A 20,452-nucleotide genomic window follows, 5' to 3' on the forward strand; every position below is an offset into this window, starting at 1 on the left:
AAACGACTGATAAAATGATTCATTTGTTATCTATTTTCTTCATGTTTGATTGCATAAATTAAAACTTTGTTAGATTTTTATATTATACTTTTAAAAAACGAATGAATGATGGTTTCAAAAGAAAAAACAAATAACTTACAGTCAAACAATTGTAGCGTCCCGGAAGAGTTAGTGTTGCAGGGGGTTCTGGGTATTTGTTCTGTTGTGTTTATGTTGCGTTGCGGTGCTGATGTTCTCCCGAAATGCGTTTGTTGTTCCTGTTTGGTGTGGGTTCACAGTGGGTTGCATGTTTGTGACAGTGTTGGTGTTTTTTATATGGCCACCATCCGTGTGACCTGTATGGCTGTTGACTAAGCGTGCATTTCTTTCACTTGTGTGTGTCTGTTCAAAATTAACATGATCATTAAAGCTGGTAAAGATCGTACAGCGTGTCAGCATTTCTTGACATCTTTGAGGAAAGAAATTTTATCAAACCCGTCCAACGCTACATTGGTGTCAGAAGTGGGATGGCTTTCTCAAAGAAGTTTGATGATCTCATCAAATGCCTGGAGAATGTACTTCCGAATGAAGATCAACTACCTTGTCACCAGGAAGAGGAAAGGAATAAGCGCCGCCCGGGTGAATTGGAGGCTTAACCACCTCATCGCTGACTAAGTGAGAGGAACTTGCGCCGCCCTTGTGGACTGGAGGCCCATCCACTTGGAGGAAGAATGAAAGCTCAATCTGATGGGACAAGAGTGGAAGTTCAACCAGATGGAGGAAGTGCGCCTCGTGTGGGAAGGAGTGCCAGGCGAAGAAGTGCCAGGCAAAGAAGTGCCTCTCCTGTGGTGATGGTGGCTACAAATTCCCTGCGAGTTGACTACAAGCCAAGCATCGCCACACCAAAGCTTCCTCTCTATAGTGGAGAAGGCTCTATTGAATCCTTCCTCCTTCAGGTCCAGCTAGCAGCACGTTTAAATGGCTGGTCTGATGTGGCAACCGCAAGGCATGTGGCGCTGTCCCTGCAAGGCCCAGCCCTACAGTGTTTGGTCGATTTACAAGAGGAGGAATTGGCTGATTGGTATGCCATGCGCGAGGCTTTTCAACGACGTTACGTTCGACCAATCCATGCAGACGAAGCACTAAAGTAGCTGTACTAGCGGCGACGCCTTTTGGGAGAAAGTCTCAGAGCTTATGGTTAGGACTTTCGCCGTCTGGTGCGAAGGGGCCACCCAGCGTTTCCAGAAACATTGCAGGAAGAGCTCACCGTGCAAGCTTTTGTCTGTGGGCTACAGCCTGAACGACTTTGAGAACACCTCAGACTGTTTGCTAAACACTCTCTGTCTGCCGCATTGACTGAAGCCAAACGTGTGGAGCACGTTCTGTGTCCAGATGGCCGCCGTGATGTTCCGCGAGTCCGCCAGGCTGGATGTGACGAGACAGAACGAAAGGGAGCTGACCAAGTGACTGCAACGCCACGGCTACGCTCCTCCCGGAGGAGGCAGACAGAAGTGTACTGTTACCACTGCAGTGTCCCTGGCCACATTGCAAGACACTGTCCAGCCCCTTCCCCCATTGATGTTGCCACTGAGGTGTCGTACAACTAGAGAGGGGTGTCAGTGTCAGGGAACTGACACCTGGGATGGTTTCCACTGTATCCGAATGTGACGCACAGCGCCTGGGCTGCCTGGGCAGGGCCCGCTGGCTATAGCTGGAATGTGAGCTTGATGGAACGGTCTGCAGAGCCCTGGTTGACACGGGGTCCATTATCTCCATCATTCGGCCGGGTGTCCTTCCACACTTGCAGCACAGCTTGCCACCAGGCTGGACAATCACCAACACCCGAATTACAACCGTCACAGGAAGCAAGGCCGCCATGCTGGGCCAAAGGACAGTGTGCATTAAGGAAGCGGACAAAGAGAGACGACACCCATTCTGGCTGGCTGACATTCAAGACCCCTGCATTGTTGGACTTGACCTGTTGGAGATATGGGGAGCTGTGGTTGATGTATCTAGGGTCATGCTTCATCTTGGTGAGAAAACAATTTCTTTCCAGGGGACTGATGAGCCCGGCGCCTTCAGAGTGACTGCCCCCACAGAGCTATCCCCTGCTACGGCCTTCATGGTGGAACAGGAGAAGTTTCAACCTAACCCTTCTACTAATAGGCCACCTACTATAGAGACTCAGCAAGCTACTGTAGAACTGTTAAAGCGAAGCAGTCAAGGCCTGGATCCCACCCAGCAGGAGCGACTGAAAGGCTTACTGAATGGCTTCCAGGACATTTTTGCAGCGAAAGATGAAGACTGCACGCACACCAGTCTCGTACTCCACAGCATCGACACAGGAGATGCACGACCCACGCCGTCTTCCCCTTTCCAAACGAGTGGCTGCCCAGGAGAAAATCGAGGAGATGCGCCAGGTGGGCGTCATCGAGCCCTCCAGCAGTCCATGGGCAGCACCTGCAGTTCTGGTCAAGAAGAAGGAGGGCTAGTTCTGCGTAGACTGCAGACGGCTCAACGATGTAACCCGCAAGGATTCCTACCCGTTACCGCGCATAGATGATGCATTGGACTACATCACTGGCTCCTCCTGGTTCAGCTCCCTGGATCTCCGCAGCGGCTATTGGCAGGTGGAGTTGGCTACCGAAGCTCGACCAAAGACAGCGTTCACGATAGGTCAAGGACTATGGCAGTTCAAGGTGATGCCATTCGGGCTTTGCAACGCACCTGCCACGTTTGAGCGGTTGATGGAGAGAGTGCTGGCATCCAACCCCCATGATCGCTGTGTGGTGTACCTGGATGACCTCCTGGTGCATGCTGCAGGATTTAAGGGGGCTCTATAGAACCTCCAGCATGTGTTCCAGGCCATTCGTCAGGCTGGGCTGCGATTGAACCCCAAAAAGTGCCATCTGCTTCGGTGTGAAGTTTCCTTCCTGGGGCATGTCGTCAGTGGGCAAGGTGTTGCCAATGATCCAGTCAAGGTTGCCACTGTCCTTGACTGGCCAGCGCCAAGTGATGTTAAAGAGTTGCGGAGTTTCCTAGGACTGGCCTCCTATTACCGGAGATTCATCAAGGACTTTGCAACCATTGCTGGCTCCTTGCACCAGCTCACACACATGGGACAGTTATTTCAATGGACTGACAGCTGCAATGAGGACTTTACACAGCTGCGAGAGGCCTTGGGCTGAACCCCAGTGTTGGCCTACCCAGACCCCAGCCGACCTTTCGTGGTTTATACAGATGCCAGTGATGTCGGTGTGGGGGTTGTGCTGTCACAGAGAGGGAATGACGGCGAGCAGGTGGTGGCCTTTTAGAGTCAGGGGCTGAGCAAGCCAGAGCGGAACTACTGAGTTACTCGGTGGGAATTGATGGCCATTGTCCTAGGCCTTCGCCATTTCTGTCCCTATCTTTATGGTCAGAGGTTTGTGTTGGGGACTGATCATGCCTCCCTCACCTGGTTGCTGAACATCAATCAATCAATCAATGTTTATTTATATAGCCCCAAATCACAAATGTCTCAAAGGACTGCACAAATCATTACGACTACAACATCCTCGGAAGAACCCACAAAAGGGCAAGGAAAACTCACACCAAGTGGACAGGGAGAATTCACATCCAGTGGGATGCCAGTGACAATGCTGACTATGAGAAACCTTGGAGAGGACCTCAGATGTGGGCAACCCCCCCCCCCCCTCTAGGGGACCGAAAGCAATGGATGTCGAGCGGGTCTAACATGATACTGTGAAAGTTCAATCCATAGTGGCTCCAAGACAGCAGTGAGAGTCCCGTCCACAGGAAACCATCTCAAGCGGATCAGCAGCGTAGAGATGTCCCCAACCGATACAGGCGAGCGGTCCATCCTGGGTCCCGACGAGCGGTCCATCCTGGGTCTCGACTCTGGACAGTCAGTACTTCATCCATGGTCATCGGACCGGACCCCCTCCACAAGGGAGGGGGGGACATAGGAGAAAGAAAAGAAGCGGCAGATCAACTGGTCTAAAAAGGAGGTCTATTTAAAGGCTAGAGTATACAGATGAGTTTTAAGATGAGACTTAAATGCTTCTACTGAGGTAGCATCTCGAACTGTTACCGGGAGGGCATTCCAGAGTACTGGAGCCCGAACGGAAAACGCTCTATAGCCCGCAGACTTTTTTTGAGCTCTAGGAATCACTAATAAGCCGGAGTCTTTTGAACGCAGATTTCTTGCCGGGACATACGGTACAATACAACATCAAGAAACCCGAGGGGCAGCTTGCCAGGTGGGTCGAAATCTTGTAGGAATATGACTTCACGATTTCTCATCGACCAGGCAGCCTGCATGGCAGCGCTGATGCATTGTCCCGACGGCCCTGTGAGGAGGCGTGTCGTTTCTGCCAGCGGGCGAAGGAGCGGTGCATGCCAGACCCATCAGTAGCTGCAGTCAGGCAACATGACATCACAGTCATGGACAGCTTCACCCCCCCAACAATTGATTGAACATCAAAGGCAAAACCCAGTGCTTGAGAGAGCTCGCAGCTGGGTGGGGTCACAGCAGCGGCCGGAATGGGCCACAGTGGTGCACTTGGACACTGAGACCAAAGCACTGTATTCCCAGTGGGACAGACTCCTGTTGTCTCGCGACCTGCTGTATCGTCGCTGGGAAGCCCCGACAGGACAACATGCTGCCCTACAACTCGTGGTGCCCCGTGTGCTGTGGCCTCAGGTCCTCAAAGTGATGCATGGCTTCCCAGGGACTGGCCATTTTGGAGTGACAAAGACCTTGCTCCGACTGAGGCAGCGTTTTTACTGGCCAGGCTGTCGCCGTGACGTAGATATGCATGTCCGCTGCTGTGATGCTTGCACAGCAAAGAAAGGTCACACGCGCCACTCCCATGCACCCTTCAGCAGTTACAGGTGGGGGCCCCTATGGAACGAGTAGGTGTGGACATTCTAGGCCCGTTCCCGGTCACTGATAGCGGAAACCGCTACATCTTAGTGGCCATGGACTATTTCACAAAGTGGCCAGAAGAGTATGCGGTAACCACCCAGAGCGCTGTGACAACTGCAGAGAGATTGGTTTCGGAGATGTTCTGCTGATTTGGAGCTCCAGAGGAGCTGCACAGCGACCAGGGACGGAACTTCGAGTCCCAGGTATTCCAGGAGGTGTGCTGTCGCCTGTGTGTGAAAAAGACTCGCACCACACTGCTGCATCAGCAGAGCGATGGGTTGGTGGAGCGTTTTAATAGGACTTTGGCCACACAACTTGCCATCCTCACTGACAAGCGGCAGAGAGACTGGGATTTACACCTCCCACTCATTATTTGGGCCTACAGGACAGCGGTGCAGGAGTCAACACGCTGCACCCCTGCATCATTAATGTTTGGTCACGAACTGCGCACGCCTGTTGATTTGGTTTTTGGCCCAGCCCCAGAACCAGAAGTGAGAGGAGCACCGGGCCTGGACTACTACTACAACCTTAAGGAGCGGCTGTGGGAGGGCCACGAGTTTGCCCGGACCAGCCTAATGGAGGCTGGGGTCCAACAGAAGCAAGCATATGACCTCCGCAGTCGAGGCCAGGCTTTTGAACCCGGCGCAAATGTCTGGGTCTACAACCCGGTGAGAAAGAAAGGACTCTCCCCAAAGCTCACTAGCCACTGGGTGGGAGCCTGCAAGGTTCTCCAGAGGTTGTCCGACGTGGTCTATCGGATACGACTGGCCCCTCGGAACCGGCTGGTGGTGCTGCACCGGGACCACTTGGCCCCATACCAGCCATTGGACCAGAGCCGGGGGCACTTGGACTCAAGCACCCTGCTGGAGAGGGAGATACACCCAGGGAGCAATGAGGATGCTGAAATAACCGCCCCTTCCGACCTACCTGCAGACAGTGGTAGCAGCCAGTCGCCATCAGGGGGGCGTTGACGACGCCGGTTACCCCAGCAGCTACGGGACTTTGTGATGAACGCATGGGCTGTTAGGGACAACGAACCAAGCTAGGTGGGGGCTGTGTAGCGTCCCGTAAGAGTTGGTGTTGCAAGGGGTTCTGGGTATTTGTTCTGTTGTGTTTATGTTACATTGCGGTGCTGATGTTCTCCCGAAATGCGTTTGTCGTTCTTGTTTGGTGTGGGTTCACAGTGGGGTGGATGTTTGTGACAGTGTTGGTGTTGTTTCTACGGCCACCATCGGTGTGACCTGTATGGCTGTTGACTAAGTGTGCATTGGTTTCACTTGTGTGCGTGTGTTCAAAATTAACATGATCATTCAAGCTGGTAATGATCGTACAGCGTGTCAGCATTTCTTGACGTCTTTGAGAAAAGACATTTTATCAAACCCGTCCAACGCTACACAATTTTAAATGAACCGGGTCAAGCTGGATGTTATTATTTAATCATTTATGTAAACATTTAACATATTTATCTATTTGATGTACTTGTATCTTAATTTGTCTCATTTGACCCTCCATACAAATGCAGTAATCTGTGTGCCCTGCAGGGGACGACCTTTATCACACTAATCCATTACAAGTGGCGGCTCCACCGTCCACCTGCTGACAGGTGTTGAGCACACAGGTGTGCTCAGCGTGAAGAACCCACTGAAGTTCTTTTCTTTCTTTGTTTGTTTTTCGTGGAAGACATTTGTCACCAGTGTGCTGAGCTTTAATGAACTTTTTCCTTTTCCATTTGCTGGCCTTGACCTGCAGGGGTAAAGTAAGGTTTTTAATTCAGGACCTGGACTCAATTGTGGCCTACACGTGGGGTTTGGTGGTTTGGTGGTTTCATTATTAAACTAAAGAGCTTCACAAATCAAAACTGTGTTTATGAATGTTTATAGTCCAGATTCAAAAAAGTTTAAAAGGAGCAGTTTTTACTAATGTGGTCTACATGCTTAAAATTGTATCAAATGTGTCTTCACTGCGTATGGTTTCATAATTGGATTAATGCTTATAAACAAAAATGGTTAATCTCTGCTATAAATCTATATATATTTAAACTTCTCAAATATGAACTAGATTATTATATGAAACCTAAATATTCATAAAAACACACTTTTTAATTTGGACAACTTAATTATATTTGTGAAAATTCAATAAAGGCACATTTAACCCTTTTTTAAGCATGTTGACCACAATAGTCCAGGTCCAGATTAAAAACTACTTTATTTAAACTTCTCAAATATGGACTAGATGAATATATATATTTTTGACAACTTTTATTTTCTGTGTAAAAATGCAAAAAAAAAGCACATTTGAAGGCTTTAAGCATATTAATCTAGGTCCAGATTAAAACTACTCGAAAGTTCTCAAACATGCAGACTGACATGTTTAAAAAGTGTTAAATGTGCCTCAATTTAATTTTCACAAATATATTGAAGTTGTCAAAAACAAAAAAATTTGTTTTAGAAATATTTAAGTTCCATATATTAACCTAGTTAATATTTGAGAATTTTAAATAGAGTAGTTTTTAATATGGACCTGGACTATTGTGGTCTACATGGTTAAGTTAAATGTGCTTTTATTGCATTTTCACAAGTACAAGTTTTCATGTGTTTTAATGAGTAATCAGAGTCTGCAATCTAGTCCAAAATTGAGAAATATAAATAAAGTGTTTTTTAATCTGGATCAGGAATAAGGTGTTTTTGATGCATTATTTCTGGTAAATTAATAGAAAAAAAATGTTTTTATGAATATTTAAATCGCATGGATCCATCTTGGTCATGTTTGAGATTATGGACCGAGACGGACATGCTTAAAAAGGGTTGATTGTGCCTTTATTGAATTTTCACAAACATAATGAAGTTGTCAAAAATCAAAATGTGTGTTTTGATGAATATTTAGGTTCCATATATTAATCGAGTTTATATTTGAGAACATTAAATAGAGTAGTTTTAATCTGGACCTGGACTGACATGCTTAAAAACTGTTAAATGTGCCGTTATTGCATTTTCACAAATATAATAAAGTTGTCAAAAATCTAAATCTGTGTTTTTATCAATATTTAGGTTCCATTGATTAATCTAGTAGACATTTGTGAAGTTTAAATAGAGTAGTTCTAATCTGGACCTGGACTATTGTGGTCTTTATGCTAAAAGAAAAGGGGTTAAATTAGTCTTTATTGAAACTTCACAAATGTAATAAAGTTGCCAAAAATAAAAAACTGTGATTTTTTTAATATTTAGGTTCCCTATATTAATCTAGTTCATATTTGAGAAGTTTAAATATATATGGGCTTAGACTGACATGCTTAAAAAGGGTTACATGTGTTTTATTTCATTTTCACAAATATGATAAAGTTGTCAAAAATCAAAAACTTGTGTTTTTTTGACTATTTAGGTTCCATATATTAATCTACAAACCCCGTTTCCATATGAGTTGGGAAATAGTGTTAGATGTAAATATAAACGGAATACAATGATTTGCAAATCATGTTCAACCCACATTCAGTTGAATATGCCACAAAGACAACATATTTGATGTTCAAACTCATAAAAAAAATGTTTTTTTGCAAATAATCATTAACTTTAAAATTTGATGCCAGCAACACATGACAAAGAAGTTGCGAAAGGTGGCAATAATTACTGATAAAGTTGAGGAATTCTCATCAAACACTTATTTGGAACATCCCACAGGTGTGCAGGCTAATTGGGAACAGGTGGATGCCATGATTGGGTATAAAAGCAGCTTACATGAAATGCTAAGTAATTCACAAACAAGGATGGGGCGAGGGTCACCACTTTGTAAGTAAATTGGTGAACAGTTTCAAAACAACATTTCTCAACGAGCTATTGCAAGGAATTTAGGGATTTTACCATCTACGGTCTGTAAAATCATCAAAAAGTTCAGAGATTCTGGAGAAATCACTGCACGTAAGCGATATTACGGATTTTTGATCCCTCAGGCGGTACTGCATCAAAAACCGACATCAGTGTGTAAAATATATCACCACATGGGCTCAGGAACACTTCATACAACCACTGTCGGTAACTACAGTTGGTTAGTTACATCTGTAAGTGCAAGTTAAAACTGTACTATGCAAAGCCAAACCCATTTATCAACAATATTCTGAAATGTCGCCGGCTTTGCTGGGCCCAAGCTCATCTAAGATGGACTGATGCAAAGTGGAAAGGTGTTCTGTGGTCTGACGAGTCCACATTTCAAATTATATTTGGAAACAGAGGACGTGGTGTCCTCCAGAACAAAGAGGTAAATTACCATTCGGATTGTTATAGGCGCAAAGATCAAAATCCAGCATCTGTGATGGTATTAGTGCCCGAGGCATGGGTAACTTACACATCTGTGAAGGCACCATTAATGCTGAAAGGTACATACAGGTTTTGGAACAACATATGTTGTCATCCAAGCAACGTTATCATGGACGCCCCTGCTTATTTCAGCAAGACAAGTGTTACAACTGCGTGGCTTCTTAAAAAAAGAGTGCGGGTACTTTCCTGGCCCACCTGCAGGCCAGACCGGTCTCCCATCGAAAATATGTGGCGCATTATGAAGCGTAAAATTGGACAGCAGAGACCCGGACTGTTGAACGACTGAACCTCTGCATAAAACAAGAATGGGAAATAATTCCACTTTCAAAGCTTCAACATTTAGTTTCCTCAGTTCCCAAATGTTTATTGAGTGTTGTTAAAAGAAAAGGTGATGTAACACAGTGGTGAACATGCCCTTTCCCAACTACTTTGGCACGTGTTTCAGCCATGAAATTCTAAGTTAATTAATATTTGCAAAAAAAAATAAAGTTTATGAGTTTGAGCATAAAAAATATCTTGTCTTTGTAGTGCATTTAGTTGAATATGGGTTGAAAAATATTTGTAAATCATTGTATTTTGTTTTTATTTACATCTAACACAATTTCCCAACTCATATGGAAACGGGGTTTGTAGTTCATATTTGAGAAGCTTATATAAATTGTTTTTACTCTGGACCTGGACTATTTTGGTCTACATGCTTGAAAATGATTAAACGTGTTTTTATTTCATTGTCACAAGTATAATAAAGTTGTCAAAAATCAAAAAGTGTGTTTTTTGAAAATTAAAACTCCATATATTAATCGAGTTCATATTTGAGAAGATAAAATATGGCCTTAGACCAAACTCATTAGAAAGGAGATTAAAGACAATGCATCCCAGCGACAACTGGGTTCTATAAACACAGATATGAATAAATATACAATGGATATTGCCCTCCAAAATAGTCTCTCTGTTTTTGATGAAATAACATTAGAGGAATTGCTATGGCGTGTAAATGGGATAAAACAAATAACATGTTTACTTGACCCACTTAATGGGAAACTTATCAAGGGACTGTTTATAATATTAGGACCATCAGTCCTAAATATTACACACTTATCACTTTCCTCTGGCACTGTTCCCGTGGCACTCCAAAAAGTGGTTACCGTATTTCCTTGAATTGCCACCGGGCATGTAATATGCGCCTGCATATTACCTGAACTACTGCTGGGTCAAACTTGCTTCCCAAAATTATTAGCACATGCTTACTATTACGGCAGGGTCAAATTTGTGACATCACGAGTGACGCTTCCCCTGTCGTCATTTTCGAAATGGCGGAGGCAGCAGGGTCGGCAACCTTTACCACTCAAAGAGCCATTTTGACCCATTTCACAACAACGGGAGCCGCAAAACATTTTTGAAATGTATAACGAAATTACACAGCATCCATCCATCCATCATCTTCCGCTTATCCGAGGTCGGGTCGCGGGGGCAACAGCCTAAGCAGGGAAACCCAGACTTCCCTCTCCCCAGCCACGTCGTCTAGCTCTTCCCGGGGGATCCCGAGGCGCTCCCAGGCCAGCCGGGAGACATAGTCTTCCCAACGTGTCCTGGGTCTTCCCCGTGGCCTCCTACCGGTTGGACGTGCCCTAAACACCTCCCTAGGGAGGCGTTCGGGTGGCATCCTGACCAGATGCCCGAACCACCTCATCTGGCTCCTCTCGATGTGAAGGAGCAGCGGCTTTACTTTGAGTTCCTCCCGGATGGCAGAGCTTCTCACCCTATCTCTAAGGGAGAGCCCCGCCACACGGCGGAGGAAACTCATTTCCTCAAAATTACACAACATAAAGAGTTTATTTTTACTTGTACTATAGTGTAAACCAGGGGTCTTGTTCATCAGCCACACCGGTTACACTGAAGGTTGTGATATAAATAACTTTAACACTCTTACTAATATGTCCCACACTGTGAACTCACACCAAACAAGAATGACAAACACATTTCTGGAGAACATCGGCTCTGTAACACATTATAAACGCAACATAACAATTACCCAGAATGCAATGCATCCATAACTCTTACTGCTTATATTATACACCCCGCTGCTGACCTGCTTCCACTCAAGATTATCTCCTGCTGGCCCCACTATGGACTGGACTCTCACACTATTTTGTTGGATCCACTATGGACTGGACTCTCACACTATTACGCTAGATCCACTCGACGTCCATTGCACCGGTCACCGCCTTCAATTTTTCTCATTGGGTTGAGTTTTTTCTTGCCCTGATTTGGGATCTGAGCCGAGGATGTCATTGTGGGTTGTGCAGCCCTTTGAGACAATCCTGATTTAGGGCTATATGAGTAAACTTGAAAGAATGAATAATAAAGTTTATTTCGGTCATATAATCAATCAACCATTTTGTATGATCAGTTTAACAGTACAGGTTATACGTAAACAATCATACATATACACACACAAAAGAAAAGAAAAAGAATGACCGAAAAAGGAATATGCTGAAGCCAAAGCTTATATTTGCCTAACCTATACCTTCACTGAAAATTAGATTGCCTGGAACATAAACGTAAAAAAAATCAAAAAAATCAATGGGATGAAAGTAATTGTTACTATATTTTATAATTTTCAATTATTTCACCTTTCAAGGTTTTCTTAAACCTTATCAAAGAAGTGCATGTCTTCAGCTCATCACTGAGCTTGTTCCACCATTTAACTCCTACAACTGAAATACATTTGCATTTTATATTCATTCTTACTTTACCTATTTCAAAAATCAATATTCCCTGTAAATTATAGATTTCTCTTCTTAAATGAAATAACCTAAGAATACAAGCTGGAAGGCTGTTGTTCTTTACTTGAAACATAATTTCCATTGTTTTTAAAAACATAATGTCTGAAAATTTTAATACATTTGAAGTTATAAATAATGGATTGGTATGTTCGTAGTAGCACGCTTTGTGTATTATTCTAATGACCATTTTTTGAAGTTTTATTATTGGGTCTATATTTGTTGTTTTTCCATATTTAACAATATGTTAAATATGGAAAAACAAAAGAATAATATAACATATGTAGGCATTTCTTATTAAGCATGTATCTTATTTTATAAAGAATAGCAATAGATTTGGATATTTTTCCCTTCATATATTCAATATGCTGTTTCCAAAATAGTTTATGATCAATTATTAATCCCAAGAATGTAGTTTCATATACTCTATCAATTTCCACTTGATTTAATTTTAATTTTGCTTCACAATTTGTCCTTGCACAACTAAACACCATACATTTAGTTTTCTTATCATTTAATGATAACTTATTAATATCAAACCATTTTTTGATTGATTGATTGATTGATTGATTGATTGATTGATTGATTGATTGATTGATTGATTGATTGATCGACATGCTTAAAAAGGGTTGAATGTGCATTTATTGCATTTTCACAAATATAATAAAATTGTCAAAAATTCAAAGTTTTTGTTTTTATGAACATTTAGGTTCCATATCATCATCATCGGCGGTCACTCGTGGTCGAGTATGACTGTCCTCCTTCCTGGTCCTTGTGGGTCTTCAGGTGGGCGTGGAGGCCGATTCTGGACCCGATTATTCTGGGGCAATGTGGACAAGGGAATGTAGTGGTGGTGGGTTTGGGTTGGGCCTGTTTGATAGATGCTCTCTCCTTTCTTAGTCTGCGCTTGTCTTGTGCAGCATGGCGGAGGACGTCATTATATTGCGCGGCACCCTCACGGACAAGGTTTCTCCACATCGTCCTGTCTGTTGCCTTGACTTCCCAAGACTTAAGGTCTATGCGACACTTTGTCAGGTTTGCCTTGATGTTATCCTTAAATCTCTTCTTTTGACCTCCCGGGGCCCGTTTCCCTTCAACAAGCTGGGAATAAAAGACTTGTTTTGGGAGGCGAGAGTCAGGCATGTGGACTACATGGCCAGTCCACCTGAGTTGGTTTCGGGCAACCGTGGCAGTGATGGTGGGCAATCCAGCCTCCTCCAGGACGCTGGTGTTGGTGCGTCGGTCCTCCCAGCTGATCCTGAGGATTTTTCTGAGACATCTTTGATGGTAGGTTGCTGTAGGTGGTCCAGGCTTCTGACCCATATAAAAGGGTCGGGAGCACGACCGCTTTGTAGACCAGGATTTTGGTCTTTGCTTGGAGGTCACGGTTCTCGAAGACTCGCTTCCTCAGCCTTGAGAAGGCCCCACTGGCACAGCTGAGGCGGTGGTGAATTTCATCGTCAATGACAGCTTTAGATGACAAGAGGCTTCAGAGATATGGGAAGTGGTCCACATTTGTCAATTGAGAGGTTTGGGGGCAGGACAGGCGCACTACTGTTTGGTGGTGGTTGGTGGAGGATTTGGATTTTCTTTATATTGATGGCAAGACCAAGCTGTTTGTACGCTTTCGCAAAAGCAGACAGAGTGCAGTGCAGGTCCTCTTCTGAGAGCGCTACGAGGGCATTATCGTCTGCATACTGCAGCTCCATGATGGATATGGTGGTGGTTTGACCTTTAGCCCTGAAACGGTTGATGTTGAGGAGTTGACCGTCGGTTCTGTACATTATTTCAACTCCCTGGGGCAGATGTATGTTTGTGAGATGGAGGATAGCAGCAACAAAAATGGAGAATAGTGTTGGAGCGATGACACATCCCTGTTTTACACCTGTGTCTATCCTAAAGGGTTCTGTTTCATCTCCACTGCCACTGAGCACTGTGGCTGACATGTTATCATGCAGTAGTCTCAGTACCCGGATGTATTTGTCTGGGCAGCCAATCTTGGACAGAACCAGCCAAAGGGCCTGACGGTTAACCTAGTCGAAGGCTTTGGTGAAGTCTATGAAGGCCATGTATAGTGATTGGTTTTGTTCCCGGCATTTTTCTTGCAGTTGTCGTGCGATGAAAATCATGTCTGTGGTGCCTCTGCTTGGGCGAAATCCACTCTGAGACTCAGGAAGCACGCTTTCTGACAGGGGCGTGAGTCTGTTGGCCAAAACCCAAGCGAGGGCTTTCCCTATGGTGGACAGGAGAGAGATGCCACGGTAATTCCCACAGTCTGCCTTGTCTCCTTTCTTAAATATGCAGACAATTAGGGTATCTCTGAGCTGTGCTGGGATTTCCTCTTTTTCCCATATTTTGAGAAGCAGGGCATGGATGTGCTTGGTAAGATCGGGTCCGCCTTTCTTCAGGACCTCTGCTGGAATGCCATCGGGCCCAGCAGCCTTGTTGTTCCTCATCATCCCAATGGCATCCTGCAGCTCATCCAAGGTAGGTGGTTCTCCCATGCTTTCATCTGTGGGTTGTTGTGGGAGTTGGTCAAGAGCCTCCATCTCAGGTATAGTGTCCCTGTTTAAGAGGTCCTTATAGTGTTCTTTCCACCTGTTTGAAATTGCGTCTTTGTCCTTCAGCAGCAGAAGACCATCCTTTGAGCGAAGGGGGGTTAGGCAGCGGTGGCTGGGACCATACACCGCTCTTGTGGCATCGAAGAAGCCTCTCGTGTCTCCAGAGTCAGCAAGCTGCTCGATCTCCAGAGCCTTCTTTGTCCACCACTGGTTCTTCGATTTCCTAACCTGTGTTTGGACAGCTGCCTTTGCTTTGGCATGGGCTACTCTTTTCACTTTGCAGTGGATGTCGTTTTGCCAAGTGATGAAAGCTTGCCGCTTGTTGTCAATTAGTTGCTGGATCTCAGTGTCGTTCTCATCAAACCAGTCTTGATGTCCCCGCTTTTTGAGACCAAGGATATTTTTGCAGGATTTCATTATGGCAGTCGAAAGTGTGCTCCAGTGTGTTTCCGTATCCTCTGGGTACTGTTTGGGCAACGCTGCGCTGAAGACCTCCTGCAGCTGTTGTTGGTAGGTGGTGTCACTCAACAGCTCGATGTTAATTCTTGGCCGGCACTGTCTTTTCTCCATCCGTCTTTTCCGCATTAAGCAGATGGACATGATGGAGCGAATGAGGTGGCAGTCGTCTGCACTGGTCATTGCTCTGGTGTTTAGGACGTCACGACGGTCTTTAGAGCGGACAATAACGTAGTCAATGAGATGCCACAGTTTGGAGCGAGGGTGCATCCATGATGTTTTGAACTTGGTTTTCTAACGGAAAAGTGTGTTGGTGATGACCAGGTTGTGCTCCGAGCACTTAGTTAGCAGTAGTGTGCCATTAGAGTTTGTATTTCCGACCCCTTCTCTCCCCAGCGTACCCCTCCATAGGTGGTGGTTTCGTCCCACTCTGGCGTTGAAGTCTCCGAGCAGGATTAACTTGTCCTCCTTGGGGATTTCTGATAGAACTTTGTCCAGGTCAGCATAAAAAGCGTCCTTAACTTCAACCTGTGCATCAAGGGTTGGTGCATAGGCACTAACGACCGTGGCCATATGACTGCTAGCAAGCATAAGGCTCATTACTCATTAGCTCATTAGGCGCTCATAAGGCTCATTACTCATTAGCTCATTAGGCGCTCGCTGATGCCCAAAGGGAGTTCATGGAGGTGGTTGATGAGGCAGTTCTTAATAGCAAAACCCACACCGTGGATTCGTGGCTCATTTGCAGGCTTTCCTTTCCAAAAGAAAGTATATCCGCCTTTTTCTTCCTTCAGCTGCCCTTCGTCGGCCAGTTGGGTCTCGGAGAGTGCTGCGATGTCGATCTGGAACTTCCTTAGCTCTCTGGAGATGATGGCAGTTCGCCTTTCAGGTCGATCGCTGGCTTGGTTGTCCGTGAGGGTTCGCACGTTCCAGGCTCCAATGTGTGTAATTTATGTTTTCTTAGTTTCTGACCGCGTGGTGGTGATCCCTCTGGATGCGGTATACCAGACAGGATGTTGCGAGGCAGGCTATTTTTAGGGTACCTTTTCTAACCCCCTCCCCTACTGGGGTGAGCAGAGTGGATCGTGAATAGAGCTGCTCAGTCATGGGTGCAGCTGCCGAGAAGCTCTTCTGCCTCAGTCCATGAACTTAATGACTGAATCTAACACCCACCGCCTGTGTGCCAGGTTGTGGCTAGGGACTGCCAGACTTCACAGTCCTGCCCCCGTTACCACTTCCCGGTCGCCAAAGGACTTTGAAGTATCCGGGATGTAAAATGGATGGGTTCCCATTCGGGAGCACGCCTGCGCGTGACGTCTTTTAGCGTGGGGAAACTGATGCGCCTGCAGCCTTCACACGGTCCTTGGCATGGATCCATGACGACTGGAGACCACCCCGGAGCTGTGCTAGTGGGGTGGCTCAGCTGCGGCCTGCCAAGCCGCAACCTCCGGCCCGGCCACCACCACCAGTTTTTCGGCCTGCCAAGCAGCAACCCTCAGCTAGGCCACCCCCACCACGCCAAGCTCTACCACGCCAAGCTCCACCAGGCCAAGCTCCGCCAGGCCAAGCTCCACCATGTCAAATTCCAGTATCTGCACGACTCACGTTCCAGTACCTGCACCACGTCAAACTCCAGTACCTGCACCACATCAAGCTCCAGTACCTGCACCACGCCGCCGCCAAGTGCCGCCAGTAGCAGATCCACACTACCAAGTTCCGCCAGTAGCAGATCCACACCACCAAGTGCTGCCAGTCGCAGCTCCACGCCGCCAAGTTCCGCCAGTCGCAGCTCCACGACGCCAAGTGCCGCCAGTCGCAGTTCCAAGACGCCAAGTGCCGCTAGTGGCAGTTCCACGACGCCAAGTGCCGCCAGTCGCAGCTCTACGACGCCAAGTGTCACCAGCCGCAGCTCCAGAACGCCAAGACCCAAGCCAAGACCCAAACCAAACCAAGACCCAAGCCAAGACCCCACGACGCACACTGCTTCCACGCCTGCCACAACGACGACGACGTGCGCTGCATCCACGCCTCCAACGACCCCGACGCGCGCTACATCCACACCTGCCACGACGACGACGACACGCGCTGGTTCCACGCCTGCCATGACGACGCGCCAGCCTCCTCGTCGGCCACGGATGTGGCCGTTCCCTGGTCGTCCGCCACGCCAAGTGCGCCCACCTCCTCGTCGGCCACGGGCGTGGCCGTTCCCGGGTCATTCGTCACGCCAAGTGCGCCCACCTCCTCGTTGGCCACGGGCATGGCCGTTTCTGGGTCGCCCACCTCGTCAGATGCAGCGGCGTTCTACACGTCGCCACCACCTGTCTCTTCCCCGGTGGTTTCGGGGACACTTGATCAGGCAACCCACCGCCAAGTCCCCCTCCCGCCATCCCATGACTCTTGATCGTTCTTTTTTTGTTTTTGTTTTTTTGGACTGCTGGGACGTGTGATCATGTTTTGTTTAGTTATGTCCGGTTTTGTTTAAGACTCAATTGCTTCCTGTTTTTTTCGCTCCCTTGTTTTGTTGCGAAGGTTACTTATTGTTTTCACCTGTCTCTGATTAGTGCTCGCTCGTTTACCTGCTTCCCGAGCACTAATCAGAGGCAGTATTTAAGCTTTTCATTTCCAGTCAGTCCTTCTGGCGTCATTGTTCTTTTCTTGCTCTATGCTGACTTGTTTCATACATTGCCATAGTTTCATGCTTCATGCCATGCCAAGTAAGTTTTTATTTATGCATGCCATAGTTAGCGATTTTTGTTTCTTGTCCATTGATTGGTGTAAGTTGTGTTTTGCCTTTTTGTTTTTTCCTTTTTTTTGGTGAAGATTAAATAATGTTTTTACTGACAAGCCTTGTCAGGAGTAGTCCGTCTGCCTTACAGGGAGAACGACCCCACAGCAAGCCGTGACCCCTACCCCGCCCCCGACATAACAATATTAATATAATTCATATTTGAGAAGTTTAAATACAGCCGTTTTAATTTAGACCTGGATTATTGTGATCTACATGCTTAAAAATGGTTACATTTGTTTTTATTTCATTTTTTACAAATATGTTAAAGTTGTCAAAAATCAAAAAGTGTGTTTTTATGAATATTTAGGTTCCATTTATTTATGCAGCTGAGATTGGCTTCAGCAACCCCCGCGACCCCTAAAGGGACAAGCAGTGGGAAATGGATGGATGGATGGATGGATGGAATAATATTTGAGAAGTTTAGTAGTTTTTATAGGGACTTAGACTTACTGCTTAAAAGGGGTTAATTGTGCTTTTATTGCATTTTTACAAATATGATAAAGTCATCAAAAATCAAAAAGTGTGTTTTTATTAATTTCTAGGTTCCATATATGAATCTAGTGGGCAGCATGGTGGCAGAGGGGTAAGTGCGTCTGCCTCAAATTACGAAGGTCCTGGGTTCGATCCTGCACTTGGGATCTTTCTGTGTGGAGTTTGCATGTTCTCCCCGTGACTGTGTGGGTTCCCTCCGGGTACTCCGGCTTCCTCCCACTTCCAAAGACATGCACCTGGGGATAGGTTGATTGGTAACACTAATCTGGCCCTAGTGTGTGAATGTTGTCTGTCTATCTGTGTTGGCCTTGTGTGTACCCCGCTTCCCACCCAAATGCAGATCAGATAGTCTCCAGCGAGCCCCTGCAACCCCGAAAGGGACAAGCGGTAGAAATTGGATGGATGGATGGATATGAATATAGTCCCTATTGGAGAAGTTTAAGTAGAGTAGTTTTTCTCTGGACCTGGACTATTGTGGTCTACAAGCTTGAAAAGGGTTACATGTGTTTTTATTTCATTATCACAAATATAATAAAGTTGTCAAAATTCAAAAAGTGAGTTTCTATAAATATTTAGGTTCCATATATTAATCTAGTCCATATTTGAGAAGTTTAAATAAAGTAGTTATAATATATACTTGGACTATTGTGGTCTACATGTTTAAAAGGGTTAAATGTGCCTTTATTGAATTTCACAAATATAATAAAGTTGTCAAAAATAAAAAACAGTGTTTTTTGAAAATGTAGGTTCCATAAATTAATCTAGTCCACATTTGAGAAGTTTAAATAGAGTAGATTTACTCTGGACCTGGACTGTTGTGGTTTACATGCTTAAAAAGGGTAAATGTATTTTTATTTCATTATCACAAATATATTAAAGTTGTCAAAAAAAAAAAAAGTGTTTTTATGAATATTTAGGTTCTATATATTAATGTAGTCAATATTTGATAACTTTAAATATATATGGACTCAGACGGACATGCTTAAAAAGGGGTTAAATTTCACTTAATTACAATTTCATAAGTATCATAAAGTTGTCAAACATCAAAAAGTGTGTTTTTATGAATATTTAGGTTCCATATATTAATTAAGTCCATATTTGAGAATTTTAAATATATATATATATTTTTATCTGGACCTGGATATCATGGTCTACATCAGGGGTCTCAAACTCAATTTACCTGGGGGCCACTAGATGCAGAGTCTGGGTGAGGCTGAGCCACAAGAAAATATTTCTTAATTTTTTTTTTTTTTAAATGTCGTTATTTTTGTTTTCAAAACAAAATATAATCAAAATATAAATGAACAAAATGAGAATTAAGTAATGTGAGGCAATCTAAACCAAACAATAAAAAAAAATAAAAAATAACGGTTTGAATTGGTCCAGGTTATCGGGGACTCGTATTCCTGACAGACAGGTGTCGTGGTGCGACTCAGCCAGGCACGTAAGAAAACCCTCATCTCCATCGCAACATTTCTGTCGCTTTTACTCATCTGCCTCTTTTCCACTAACGCAGGGGTAGGCAACCCAGAACGTTGAAAGAGCCATTTTGTACCCAAATAACAAAAATCGTGTCTGTCCACACTGCAAAAACTGAAATCTAAGTAAGATTAAATATCTCAAATAAGAGTGATATTTTCTTATTTTCTGTCTGATAAGATTATTCTTTTCACCAAACAGATTTTATGTTAGAGTGTTTTACTTGTTTTAAGGGTTTTTGTCCTAAATTAAGTCAGTAAGATATTACAGCTTGTTGCTGAGATTTTATGACCTGTACTGAGTAAAACATGCTTGAATCTAGAATATCAACTGTTGCAAAGCCGTGTCGTCAACACTCACAAGTGTCACCCTGGAGTTTACACTTATGGTAGCACAATTAGCCCTGAACGGGCTAACATCACGACTAACGTGTTATACGTCCGATTTGCCCAACGACTCTCTGTCGGAGTATCAGCGCTGGGGTCCAGTGCACCACGGTTTTGTATTGTTGCTCGGCCCTTCGGCGGAGTGCTTCAGAAGCTACCGGACCCCTCGATTCCCGGCGCCGGGGGAGGGAGCTCGAGAGAGACACACACAGTGACAGAGAGCGCTCGAGAGAGAGAGAGAGAGAGAGTGAGCAGGCGGGCGAGCGAGGAAGGAAGGGAGGCGGGAAGAGCGCG

General features: G+C 45.2%; 1 protein-coding gene across 1 annotated transcript in view; it reads right to left on the reverse strand.

The window, feature by feature from the left end:
• LOC133556328 (MAP7 domain-containing protein 2-like) overlaps positions 1-20,452 on the reverse strand; it is a 28,338-nt gene that overhangs the window by 4,784 nt on the left and 3,102 nt on the right. The window lies entirely within an intron of this gene.

The sequence above is a fragment of the Nerophis ophidion genome, linkage group LG07 (assembly GCF_033978795.1).
Source record: "Nerophis ophidion isolate RoL-2023_Sa linkage group LG07, RoL_Noph_v1.0, whole genome shotgun sequence".
NCBI classification, from domain to species: Eukaryota; Metazoa; Chordata; class Actinopteri; order Syngnathiformes; family Syngnathidae; genus Nerophis; species Nerophis ophidion.